Below are 13,405 nucleotides of genomic sequence, written 5' to 3'. Positions count from 1 at the left end.
TTCTTTCATTATACAAAGCTACAATATATAATGTCCAATAAGTTTTCTGAGAGTTCAATAGGAAGTATCAAATTAGTCGGGATATCCTGTGTCGTACAAACTGTTCTTGAGTTTCGATCCTTAAGTCTACGAGTGTAACGGTTATTTCTTTTATTTTGTAAAGCTGCAATTTGTTATCTATCATGTCCAGTGAGTCTTCCGAATGCTCAATGGACAACATCAGATCAGCTGGGGTCATCCAAATTACTATGATGTTAAAAGTCTAGCATCTACAGCAATTGAAGTTTCAGTTTTGGCTATATAGAGCGTTTCATAATCTGTTATGTTCACTGGAGCTCACAGAATACAATCAGAGTGTTGGCACAGCCCCGTACCACCCTTCAACAGTGCAAACATTGCGCAACATGCTTTCCACACAGGGCAAGACAACACCGGTGGATGGATGAACGGTGAGCATAGCTGTCAGTGAGTATGTTGGTGTGAGTAAAAATAGAAACGGTAAATACAATCATAAACAAAAACAGAACGAAGAATATCAAAACGGTCAAACTAGGTTTTGAGTGAAGAAGTGTTGCTTGAGAAAGTAGATTTTTGCGCTAAAAATGATAGTAAAATTTAAGAAGTAGTTTGCTTGCTGAAATAGTAAATAATAATTTCAAAGTCAATCTACAGATAGGGGCGATTTAAGATTTGTACGTAGGCGTGTTGATAGGTGAAATAGCCGTCGATCCGATAGCGAGCCACCATACCTGCGAGGAAAAAGGGATTATCGAAGAAAACTATAAAATATGAGCAAATCGTAGAAATTACTGAAAAGAACAATTATAAATATGTGAATTTGTTTACTCCTTTTGATTATTTTGAACATAAATATAGTTTCAAGCTGCTTGCAAAAGTTTAAATTGCCTGTTGTGAAAATTCTGTTTTCATCAGGGTGGTCCGAAAAGGAACAAATTTGAAAATTTTGTAAAGTTCCGACCAAATCCCAAAATGGAAAGTCCTGACAAGACAGGTAGCGCGGCTTGTGATCGTCCTGACGACGAGGAGTTGCAAATAGTATTTTGTGACCACTGCCAGCGGTGGTATCACTTTGGCTGTGTTGGCGTCACAGCTGATGTCAAGGATGTTTCCTGGTGCTGTCAGAAGTGCATCGGAAGTGAAAGTGAAGATGTTCCTGCTGAAGTGCAAGAGCTCAAAGCGGAGAAGGCGAAATGGGGAAGGAGAAGATTTTGCACCGCAAACGTCTGGAGATGAAACAGGAGCTGTTCGAGATGCGCCAGCAGCTGGAGAAAGAGAAGCAGGAGATGGAACTCAAGTTCTAGCAGGCGCAGATGGTGAAGAAGCTTGTGGAAGAAGAAGCCCATCAGAGGAAACTCGACCAAATGCGGACGGAGATGGAGGAGAATCTGAAACAGTTAAAGCTGATGCGGAATTCAGGAGCGGCCGATGGTGAAAAGGAGCTGGAGCAAGCTGTCGGAGGCGGTAAAGTGGTAAACTTGAAAAGCGGAACAAATACGAAGACGCAATCAGAGCAGACGACGCCGGGGAAAGGACTCGTGAAGAAAAAAGTCGAGGAATGGAAAGCCTGGAAATGCGGATGCGACGGTAGCGGACTTCGAAGGTCCGAGAAGAGCGTACCAGAAGCACTCGACTCCGAAAGTTATCAGAAAACTGACACAGAAGCCGGTTTCACCATCCAAGAAGGTGAAAACAACCAAGAAGATGAAGAAAGTGGTGGAAGTTGTTGAGCCGGAAAGCACGAGTTCCGAAGATAAAGAAAAAGAAGAAGATGAAGAGTCCACTGAAGAGGTGGAAAGCTGCGATGAAGAAGAAGACGAAAGTTCCAGCGAGGAAGAGCTCCGCAGAGGAGGAAGATAGCAGCGAAGAAAGCTCGGAAGGTTCCGAAGAAGAGAAGCCTAGTCGGAAAGCGGAAAAGGCAATGATGAGCGGATGAGTCGGCAACGGGAACCGACGAAGGCGCAGATGTCCATTCGGCAATTCCTGTCCAGGAAGTTGCCAAAGTTTTCTGACAGGATGGCAGAATGGCCGATGCTTATCAGCAGCTACGAGACGTCGACGAAGGCGTGCGGCTTTTCCGACGTGGAGGATTTGGCACCGCTACAGGAGTTCCTGAAAGGAGGGACCCTGGAGGCGGTGAAGAGCAGACTACTTCTGCCAAAATCCGTCCCAAAGATTGTGGAGACACTGCGCATGCTGTACGGCAGGCCAGAGCGACTGCTCAACATGCTATTAGCGAAGGTTCGCAATGCAGCGCCACCGAAAGCGGATCGGCTGGCGAGTTTAATCAGCTTCGGAGTGGTAGTTCAGCAGCTTGACGATCACCTAGAAACGACCGGGATAACGACGCACTTGGTCAACCCGATGCTGATCCAGGAGCTGACGGAGAAGCTACCGGCTGGCACCCAGCTGGAATGGGTACGGTATCGCAGCAAGAACAAAGTGGTGAAGACGTCGACGTTCGAAAAGCGACAGAGGAAGGATTTCGAGATCGATGCCAAAGTCAACTGCGTGATCGCTGACAACCTCGGCGAAGACTGCGTGTACGTTATAGCAAAATCAGACTAGTGCAAAAAAAAACGAATCGGGTGTAGTTCCTCGAATAATTAAACAGAAGTCGATCTAGGCAGGGATTTCTCCAGGAACTCCAGAAAGATTCCTAGAAGAAATGCCCCCACATGAAACTCCTGAAGGATTCGCAAAAGGAAGTTCTGAAGAATTTCCAGAAGAGAATCTGGCAGATATTCAGAAGACATTCTTACCCAAGCAACACACATGTTATAATTCTAACATTGTGTAGAAATAACGTAATTTAAACTTCTATACAACCAAAACTTGCGCTGTCGTAACTATTATATAACATGTGTGTTACTTGGGTAGATTATATCCAGAAGTAAGTTCCGGAGAAATCCCCGAAGAAACTTTTGGAGGATACCCAGTAAGATATCTTGGAGAATTAAGAGGCAAAATTGTTTCAGGAACTCCAGGAAAAACCCCAGAAGGCATTCTTGGAGAAATCGCAGACTCATGGAATTTCTTGACCATTTTTACACAACAATCTTGGAAGAACTCCCATTCTGGAACTCCTGAAGACAACTTTGGAGGAACTGCTGGAGGAATTTCAAAAGGAACATAAGGATTAATCCCACACAGAACTTTTGGGTAATCATTAGGGATTTGTAATTGCTGGTGGAGTTCTTTGAGGGATCCCTGTAAAAACTCAGGTAAGCACTTGAAAAGGAACAAAACCGATTAATTTTTGGGAAGTAGGGGTAGGCGGGGCAATATGGACACCCTAAGGTTTTTGCCAACTTTACCTGGCAAGATGTCAAAAAAGTTTAGTTTTTTGATACATGTATCCTTTTAAAGTCTATTTAGCATCTATTGCATAAGAATGCTCACGAAGAAAAATGATTTATCCACTTGAAATCGAAGAATTTGGTTGGTTTGTGATTTAGGTTATATTTTTCCCTTGCCGCTTCTTTCAAAAAGATGAGTGTCCATTTTGCCCCGTCAGCAAAAGATATTTCCAAACTTGATTTTTGATAATAAAGAAGAAAATATAAACATGTTGAGCATGTAGAAACAGCAAAACTACTTGCATGTGTTCTAGAAACATCAGGTTTTAATCGACCTGCAATAAATTAATCACTAAATCTTATTTTAGATGGTGTGAAAATTATAATTTCCATGCACATAAAACGGAGGACGCAACTTTTTCGCGTAAAATCAAGTATAATTTTAATTTCGAATGTTTCTTTCCTGAAACTACGTTTTAGACAAATGCACTATATTCTCCATTCATTAAAAGTTCAAAAATGTTCGCATATTTCAAAATATTGAGGGTGTCCATTTTGCCCCGGGTGTCCATTTTGCCCCGCCTACCCCTACACCTCCAGAAATTGCAGAAAAACTCACGAAGAAATCGCAGAAGGAACTCGTGGTGAAACCCCAGGAGTATCTGTTAGCATGAGCATGAAGACCCCACATATCATAATCATAGTTATTGCTACGTCATTGGCCAGAGCTAGCTGAATAGCACACATAAAACGATAGACAATGTTGCAAATTTTCACCTCACGAGTGCTCATCACAACATATCAATTGTATTTTAATCACTTGCGATTGAACTGTGTACTGCTAATCGTTGACCATATGCAAAGAAGAGATGACAGAACGTGAATGATGTAACTCGCCAACGGTTTTGTACACATCTGACAGTGCCACCACTCGCGCGCCCGAACAGCCGAACCTCACAGAATCGAATGCTCGACACGCACACAGATGCAACCTTTGCATATACCGGCACTTTACCAATAGAAGCTTCCAACGGAAGATGCTTCACGATAAGCTCAACGACATCATCGAAAGTGATGACAAGAAAGGTTTAGCTGGAAGGCAACTGCTCAACGGCTAGTCTGTTCATGTGCATTCATACGGGAGGCTGTTTTGGCATAACGAAAGAATATAATTATTTGATTATCGATTTTTGCGGCTTAAGAAATTGACAAATTGGAGTGTAAATTACGAAAAAAAACTCGTCCTCTCGGTGAGACCCGAACTCACGGACTCCTACTCGCTAGACAGGCGAGTTGCCAACTACACTGCGAGAAGACTCAAAGATGTAGTGACTAATCTGAATTCAAGTTCAGCTTTGAATTCTAAGGTTATCTTTTCCACAGACTGCATTTCTTTCGGATGAATCAGATGTCCATCCACACTACGCATCTATTGTATGTGTAAAGCCTAGACGAGAGCGCATTGTTTTTAGTGTGTTGGAAGTCCATACAGCTCTCATCGACGACTGTATAGAACGAAAGAGGATGAAAACGTACACTCAGGTAACTGAACATAAATACGAATTTCAAAGGTTAACATTATAAAACAGCGAGGAAAATGAAAAAAAAAATATGTTTTCAGGATCATTTGAAATTTTATAAATCTGATCTAACTTTCTCATGGTTCATATTGGGATTCTAACATAAGGCTGAATTACAAAAGGCTGAACACAAAACAAAAGGCTGAACACGAAAGTCTGAAACTGTGGGATCGTAACATCAGTTTCAGTTCAGTTTCAGTTCAGTTTCAGTTCAGTTTCAGTTCAGTTTCAGTTCAGTTTCAGTTCAGTTTCAGTTCAGTTTCAGTTCAGTTTCAGTTCAGTTTCAGTTCAGTTTCAGTTCAGTTTCAGTTCAGTTTCAGTTCAGTTTCAGTTCAGTTTCAGTTCAGTTTCAGTTCAGTTTCAGTTCAGTTTCAGTTCAGTTTCAGTTCAGTTTCAGTTCAGTTTCAGTTCAGTTTCAGTTCAGTTTCAGTTCAGTTTCAGTTCAGTTTCAGTTCAGTTTCAGTTCAGTTTCAGTTCAGTTTCAGTTCAGTTTCAGTTCAGTTTCAGTTCAGTTTCAGTTCAGTTTCAGTTCAGTTTCAGTTCAGTTTCAGTTCAGTTTCAGTTCAGTTTCAGTTCAGTTTCAGTTCAGTTTCAGTTCAGTTTCAGTTCAGTTTCAGTTCAGTTTCAGTTCAGTTTCAGTTCAGTTTCAGTTCAGTTTCAGTTCAGTTTCAGTTCAGTTTCAGTTCAGTTTCAGTTCAGTTTCAGTTCAGTTTCAGTTCAGTTTCAGTTCAGTTTCAGTTCAGTTTCAGTTCAGTTTCAGTTCAGTTTCAGTTCAGTTTCAGTTCAGTTTCAGTTCAGTTTCAGTTCAGTTTAAGGTTTAGTTTCAGTTCAGTTTCAGCAATCAATTTGTGAGAGGCGAGTTCTTGAAAATTGTAGTGTGCACAGGATTTCCATTTGAGACATTTCGGAAGTGTTTTAGATATTCCAGGTGCGTTTTAGGGCATATCAAAAGGTTTTGAAACTGATACATGAGTTTTTCAGGGATATTGTAATGCTCTCTGATCCGCAACCCCTGAAACTCTCTGGAATTCGCCTAAAACTTCAATTCAGCCACTTTAAATTACTCTCTTCAAACACTCCTTACGCTTCTGAAAACTTCTGGACATCCTCTCGTCGATGACATCGATTTCCTTGGGATAATTTTCCTTACAATTAAAGTACTCGTTTGGTAGAGGTAGTGCACCTTCACATGTGTTCGCATGCCATGTAAACCAAACATGCTAACAATTCACTGGAAGGATCTGTGAAATGATAAACTGGGGTTTATTTCTTGATCTTTCAGCACTTCAGGCTTCAGCTTTGCCAATGCGTGTATTTCGACAAAAATGGAGTAACCCTATCATTTTCCACTAGTCACGGTCGCCATATTGACGTAATCGGAACAAATTCTATATGAAACTCAGTAGGAAACCTTGGTTGAATGCACTCTTCTTGTTTGCCTCGTCTGAACTCTCTTCCTATTTGCCAGCTACAATAGTAAACAAAACTAGTCGAGAAAGTGGTAAGTTACCATTCTTAAGATTTTCGCCTTTGTCACGGTCGCCATATTGCATACTCTTGGTTTGGATCGGAAGAATTTGAGGTTCAGGAAGGGTTTCCGGTTTTTTTTTCAGGGAGTTTCTGGAGACTCAAGAAAGTTTCAGTGACACGTTTGAGGGGATTTAACGGGCGTTTCAGTGGGGTGATCAGTGGGGTGATCAGTGCATGAGTGATCCAGAAGGTCCTCAAGGGATTTTCAATTGGATTCAGAAACATTTCTAGATTGAGTTTAAATAAGGGCGAAAGTAACATGAGAGAGTTCTCTTCATCGACTCTCTCTTCTGCAAATTATAGTGACAAGATGCAAATTCAATCGAACTTGTTTACACTTAGACGCTAGATTGCATCGCAACCTAGCGATTCATGACCAAAAAGTTCAACAATACTTGCATCTTGTCACTTTAATTTGAAGAAGAGAGAGTCGATGAAGAGAACTCTCTCATGTTACTTTCGCCCTTATTTAAACTCAATCTAGATTTTAGAGGAGTTTCACGAACGTTTGTGGGCATTTCAGGGGGTTTTAACGATTTTCAGAGGAGTTTTATGACCATTTGTGTGAGTTTAAAGGACATTTGTCGTTATATTAGGAGGATCTTTAGAGACGTTTCAGGGACGTTTCCAGGGGCCTAATGGGTTTTATTAGGTTTGAGGGATGTTTAAGGGCACCGCAGGTAATTTCTGGGACTTTTCAGGGCGTTTCAAAGGGTTTATGTGATTGAGAAGGCGTTTTCAAGGGTTTCAGGGACCCTTCGGAGATTTTATGAGTAATTAAGGGGGTTTCAGGGATTTTAATAAGGTTTCAAAAAAGTTTTCAGAGGGATTTCGCAAATTTGACATACTTTAGTTATTTCAATGAATAATGGTAGTTTTTTGCCCTTGTGTCATTTATGTTGAACGTCATTGATGTATTTTTTCCATTTGTTAGTTTCGCTTTAATGTGAACCTTGCTTTGCACTTCTTATCGACCCTGGCATTAACTTGAGCCAGGATCATTAGTTGCAAACCCGGAGTATTCCAATCAGCAGCTAGCAACATCGAATATATTTCCACTGAGACCTACTTTGTGTATGGACATGAGCTCTCCAGATCGTGGCGCCGTTTCAAAATTTACGGAAAAGTTTGCAATGGAAATAGTATCGTAATACACTTCCAGCAAGATTTTCACGCCCACAAAGTTTTATTTCCTACTGAGAGAACATCCTTCGCCTAACGAGCTGAAGTACGTACATATATCAATCCACACTGATCCGAATCCAACAACGCATTTCCCATTTTAGAACTAACCCTCTGCATCTCGTCGCACCCTATCGTCTACCGCCGAGCCCAATGGAACACTGCAAAAGGAAGTTCTCTTCGTCATTCCTATCCAATCCATCCATCGCATCGCATCGCATGACGACGAGCTTTGATTGAGCTAGGTACGATGACGTGTAGACGGTCAGGTCAGCTTGGGGTAAGAAAGGATAGGACTACATACCTACCCACCTACATCCTTTCGGAAAAGTTGCTGTGAGTGCGGAACTCAATTACATCATTAGCCTTTCCGCTTCCAGCCATGCCCCTTCTCAAAACCAGACGGTTTGGGTAGGTAATCCACTCAGACGAATGTCTAGTGTCTAGAGGTGTTGATTGAATGAATGGCCTATGGCATGCAGCAGCAGCACAGGTGGTGCGGTAGCTGGTTGGGGCAGATTCTACCTAAGGGAACCCGGTCCAAAATGCACCAAAATGCACCAAAAGGTGAAGGGTACCAAGAAATGTTTGCATAAAACATTCTTCTAGAAACCAGGCAGGCACATCCACGGAAAATCTTTAGATTTCTCAATGAAGATAAGCAGGTTCAGGGTTTTCTTGTTTGCAATTAAGATTTTCTTGTGATTTTATTATCAACCATGTGCTTCCACGGAGATTGAAAACCACATGGAGGCGCATGGTTGTTTATATTAATGCTATCCATGTTAGGCGTCATTCAAATATGACGAAAATCGCTTAGGGAAGAGGGAGTCTGTATAAGTGTGACACTCCAAAATATACGAAAAAGCGAGAGAGAGTTGGGGGAGGCGATCTAGTTCATTTATTTGAGGCTCAATCACGTTCAACACTTTACGGAGCCGTGTATCATTTTTGTAAGTTTTTTTTTGTGGAAATATCTTCAAACTTAACTTAGTTAGTAAGGGATGGGACCAGGATACTCGTGGCAGGTCGAGGTTAGTAGGTTACAAGTAGCGATTTCAAGAATGGACATGGTAAGGAGTAAGAGAAAGGGTTCTCTGAAGCTCATCCTGGAAGTACGACGTATTGGCGTGTTCATTATCTTTGTAGACACCAAGAGGCATCTCATCGCATGTCAGATTTTTTTTGCACCACTTCTGTTTTATGAAGCAAGTTTTAAAATCGCTAAAAATCGATTAAAATGCATCAGTTTCATGAATATCTCTGCTGAAGTATTAATCAAATGTTGTTTAGTTGCGTTTACCAGTTAATGCCTAACAAATGAGACTACTTAGTACTGAAAACGATGAAAGTCTGAAAAATGGCAGCTTGCCCTACCATCAGTAGGTCGGTTTAACGGCCTACTGGTGCGTTGCCCTACCATACCGATACGTGATAATGATGCTGCGGATCGACGTCGCGTCGTCGGAACGAAATGGATGTAGTGGCAAATATCAGAGGGGGCATCCATTGAGTACGTCATGCAAAATTTAGGAATTCTTGACCTCCCCTTTCTTTGTACGGGGTTTTCCTATACATAATACATTGCTTGTCACAGTTTCGTGCACCCCCTCCGCCCTATGAGCGTGACGTACATAATGGATGACCCCAAAGTGTATTCGAAGAAGGCTTTCAATCGATAGACCTTTAATTTATTATGGGAACATTTTGGCTTGAGTTGTTTATTTTGGGTTGTGATACCCAAATGCCACGTTTGCATCAAATTCTATTCAGCCTGTGGCTTTTTCGAAAAACCAAACCGTTAATATGTTTTGTCTGGTGCACGCGCTCTATCATTTTCAGACCAAACTAGACCAAACACATTGAATATATTTTAGAAACGGTTTGTTAGATTGATGAGCTTCCTTCGGCAATATTTTAGACAATTATTGGGACCATATAGAAAACATATGCTGTATTGACTTCACTTTATAAGTGGAAGGTCATGAGTTCGATCCCAGCCCCGTCACTTGCAATTTTTCGTCAGTTGCTCTTCCCCTCGAGAGCGGCTGATACCAGTAACGGACCCGGAAAACTGGATATCGGCTAACGGCAACTTATAATGGACCCCCAATTAGACTGGACAGGCAACCAGTTCGATATAGTAGAATTAGAAAAGAAAACATTTAGGCGCTGTACAAATTGTAAGTGCAGCTGCCAATTGGAATATCTCACGCAGCACTCTACTGGATAAAATACAGTCGACTCTCTTCATCTCGATATTGAAGGGACCATCGAGATAGGGAGAGATTGAAATGCGGAACAAAATTGTAATGCACACTAGATTGAAAAATCCTCAGTAACTAGGAAAAACCGTCAACAAACAGATGTCACTTCGCTTTCCCATAATGTTTGCACTCACGAAACGAGATCAAGCAACCTGCGAAAATGGGAATATCGACATATGGAGAGAAAATCTAGAACAAAAACGAACGAGATCGAATCGAGATAAGGAGTTATCGAGATAAAGAGATATCGACATACAGAAAGGTAAAATGTATGCAAATTGAAGGGACCGATCAAACCATCGAGATAGGGAGAGATATCGAGATGTAGAACATCGACATGTGGAGAGTCGACTGTAGTTGTTAATAAGGTTAAATGGTTGAAAAAAGAAATAAGATTAATTCACCTAGTGGTGATAGTGCCTTTCTTGTCAAATATGCAAGTGTTCCTGAATCCTGAAAGTACTATATCTAAAAACCCGGATTATTCCACCTAGTGGTGATAGTGCCTTTCTCGTCGAATATGTACTCATGATCTTTCCGTCGACGTAAGCATCCTGAATCCTGTGAATAATTTATTTATGAAAACAAGAATCCAAGCCATCATCGAGTTACTGATGGTACATATTTCCGGTGTTATGTTCAATGTATAGGCAGAGCTGAAAAATATCAGACCTCTTAGTTGACTGCGTGACCACCTTTACTATTACTGGAATACCATCAATACCAAAACGAGAATAACAAGCTTAAATATAATTTATTTCACAACCAAAAATCACTTTATAGTCTTCGATAAACTTTTTCCTGCACACTTCAGGCTATATTTTATTATCATTGGTTACTAGATTCAAAAAATTTGACCAAAAAATGGAAGCAAGTGAAATTTTTCGTACTGAATCCAATTCAAATTAGAACCATATCACAGAGCGCGAGAAGCAATCAGTCGGATCGAAATTTTGCGCAGCAATTTTAGACGCAAAAGGGGATTGAAAAGCTTTGCTCGAGGTTGATGCGATTAAATTTCAATTTTCTCATGGAACCCCCATTCTACTCGATCAACGGTCAATCGATCAAATCTGACTATACATGTCAATGGTTGCTCCTCCGTGATTGATCTGAGCTGGTACCAATTGCACTGAGATCCAAATGAATAAGGGCTGGGACACTCCACTTATTCTCAAAGTGCAATTTAAGCAGCTCATATATTTTGGATCAATAACGGCGCCGGCCACGTCCTTATAGTAAGTTGGGAAGGGAAAGGAATGTTAAAGTGTGCTGGTTGTTGCTACTAAAGACCGAGACTACCTCTGCATCTCCACAACCAGCACGGACTGGGGTATTTGTTAGACGGAAAGGATGGGAGATCTGGGAGTCACCGTTGGGTCGGTGATGCGATCCATGGATAGGGGTTATTCATAGTGTTCGTAAGGTGATAAATTGTGTGGTGAATAGAGTCAAGCGGTACAGCACGCTTTGGTTGCATAACTTGTAGGCGTTATATATACTGTGCTGTGAGTGGAAGTTGGAAGGGAGGGAAACGACTTTTTTTTTGCTTTGAACATATGAATATACATTAGTTGTATATGTAGAGAAGAGACAGAGAGAAAGCGGATAGAAAGATACAAAGTAGGATGAAAGGGACGGGCCAGGGATTGAACCCATGATCTTCTGCATACGAATCAGAAGCGGTAGCCACTAGACCACCAAGCCCGTCATTTCTCATGGAACCCCCATCCTACTGTATATTGACACCTCATGAATATGAGAAGATGTGATTTGATGAGTCTGCATCAGTTTTGTCAAGATTTTGTTCTCTCACACATATTTATCGCTTGCATTGATTATTTTCACAGTTATTACCACTTCCTGTGAGATACCCGGAACCGGTTCCAAGACTGTACCTATTGTCTCAAATGTGGTCTGAGACTAGTCTCTTGCTAACTGTTCAACAGGTTTTCTGAAAAGCCGAAAATTGATGTGCATGCTTGGAATTGATTCATTTTACATTTTGGTAATTCTGGCGGGACATACAAAACGGGTTCTACCGGTAGACTCTAATGTGATCTGAGACTATTTTTTTGTAAACCGTTCATCAGGTTATCGAAAAAGCCGTGGTTTGATATGTCGCATGCATGGGTTTGGCTCTTATATGCATTTGACCACTCAGCAAGACACCCGGAACCGGTTCCGGAATACTACTGGTTGTCTCACTGGTTGCTAACCGTTCATCAGGTTATCTAAAGAGCCGCGATTTGATGTGTTGCATGAATGGATTTGGTTCACTTTTACATTTGACCACTTCCGGCGGGACATCCGAAACTGGTTCTAAAGTACTACCGGTAGTCTCTGCTGGCTATTTTCCTGCTTACTGTTTCCGAAAAATCCGCTATTTGATGTGTCGTATGTATAGGTTGGTCAAGGGTTTGGTTCATTTTTGTATTGGACCACTTCCGGCGGGGCATCCGGGGCCGGTTCCGGAACACAACCGGTAGTCTCTGCTGTGATTAAAGGCTATTTTCCTGCTTACCGTTCTTCAGGTTATCGGAAAAGCTGCAATTTAATGTGTCGTATGCATGGGTTTGTTTCCTATCTACATTTGACCACTTCCGGTGGGACATCCGGAGCCGGTTCCGGAACACTACTGGTTTTCTTAAATATAGTCTGATTCCATTTTATTGCTAACCGTTCATCAGGTTATCTATAGAGACGCGATTTGATGTGTCGCACGCATGGGTTTGGTTCAATTTTATATTTGGCCACTTCCGGCGGGGAACCCGGAACCGGTTCTGGAACACTACCAGTAATCTCTGCTGAGTCAAAGGCTATTTTCCAGCTCACTGTTCATCAGGTTATCGAAAAAACTGCTATTTGATGTGTCGCATACATGGATTTGGCTTACTTTTATATTTGGCCACCTCCGCCGGGACATCCGGAACCGATTCCGGAATACTACTGGTTCAGATATGGACTGAGAGTATTTTCCTGCTTACCGTTCGTCAGGTTATGGAAAAAGCCGCGGTCTGATATGTCGCATGCATGGTTTTGTAGCATTTTCATATCTGGTCCCTCCCTGGGGTACCGATCCGGAACACCTAAATGGCCATAACTCTGGAACGGCTGAACCGATCCAAACCATTTTCAATAGGAAACAATGGGACCAGATTCCGCGTCGAATGAACCGTCGGTCATAAAAATCGGTTGAGGTTTACTGCCAAAAAGTGATGTGAGTTTATTTTGTACACACACATACACACACACATACATACACACACACACATACATACACACACACAGACATCACCTCAATTCGTCGAGCTGAGTTGATTGGTATATGTGACTCGACCCTCCGGGCCTTCTATCAAAAAGTCATTTTTGGAGTGAACATATAGCCTTTCCAGTACACTTAGTGTACGAGAAAGGCAAAAACAATAATTTTATGAAAGCCATCATTGAATTGGGAATTGATGGCACATATTCCAACGTTGTGTTCAGCAGAGCCATCTCAATTGACTGCCCGACCACCATCACTAAC

The 13,405-nt window shown here is 41.6% G+C and overlaps 1 protein-coding gene across 1 annotated transcript in view; it reads right to left on the bottom strand.

Moving 5' to 3' along the window:
* Window positions 1-13,405, bottom strand: part of LOC115256648 (tyramine receptor Ser-2-like) — a 253,969-nt gene that overhangs the window by 108,170 nt on the left and 132,394 nt on the right. The window lies entirely within an intron of this gene.

Source organism: Aedes albopictus, chromosome 1 (genome assembly GCF_035046485.1).
Source record: "Aedes albopictus strain Foshan chromosome 1, AalbF5, whole genome shotgun sequence".
In the NCBI taxonomy this organism is placed as follows: Eukaryota; Metazoa; Arthropoda; class Insecta; order Diptera; family Culicidae; genus Aedes; species Aedes albopictus.
This window is presented reverse-complemented; position numbering and strand designations above follow the sequence as displayed.